Source organism: Neoarius graeffei, chromosome 8 (genome assembly GCF_027579695.1).
Source record: "Neoarius graeffei isolate fNeoGra1 chromosome 8, fNeoGra1.pri, whole genome shotgun sequence".
NCBI classification, from domain to species: Eukaryota; Metazoa; Chordata; class Actinopteri; order Siluriformes; family Ariidae; genus Neoarius; species Neoarius graeffei.
Genome location: NC_083576.1, coordinates 2,765,027 through 2,765,620, shown reverse-complemented (window position 1 = coordinate 2,765,620; position 594 = coordinate 2,765,027). Strand labels below are relative to the sequence as shown.

At 46.5% G+C, this 594-nt stretch overlaps 1 protein-coding gene across 1 annotated transcript in view; it reads right to left on the bottom strand.

The window, feature by feature from the left end:
- Positions 1–296, bottom strand: part of pitx2 (paired-like homeodomain 2) — a 13,295-nt gene extending 12,999 nt beyond the window's left edge. The window contains exon 1 of the mRNA XM_060926778.1: positions 1–296. This exon is cut by the window's left edge and continues 126 nt beyond it. The gene's annotated coding sequence lies outside the window, so the exon portion shown is untranslated.
- Between the last annotated feature and the right edge of the window lie 298 nt (positions 297–594).

Below are 594 nucleotides of genomic sequence, written 5' to 3'. Positions count from 1 at the left end.
TGCGGTGTGAATGTTGTCCAGCAGCTCCAGCGCGGTTCCGGTGCTGCAGTCCGAGCGCGCGGAGACGCTGCGGTGTGAGGTGCGGCGGGGCGCGTGAGGAGGGATGGGCTGCTTTTCTTTTTCTTTTTTTTTTTAACGCGCATGAGTTTCGGTGCGGGATGGAAACACTTCACGAGACTTCAGCAGGTCTCTCTCTCTCTCTCTCTCTCTCTCTCTGGAGTGCGTGGGACTGCGGCAGTAACTTTTATTTTCCTACACAGAGAGAGAGAGAGAGAGAGAGAGAGAGAGAGAGAGAGCAGACGAGTGCTGCACGTTCCTCCCTTGCACGAGCTCTGACTCACAACCAGTGGGCGTGTGTGTGTGTGTGAGTGTGTGTGTGTGTGTGTGTGTGTGTGTGTGTGTGTGTGAGTGAGAGTGATTAGGTTTATTAGGTTGAATTTGTGAGTCTAAATAAAAACAAGCTGCGTCTTTAAAACCTGAAAATTAAAATGAGTTGATTTTTCTTTTTCCGTTTTATTTCCTGATCAGAGTTTTAGTTGATGCGAATTTATTTCGTGATGTAAACACTATTTAATAGAATTTATTAATTGTTTT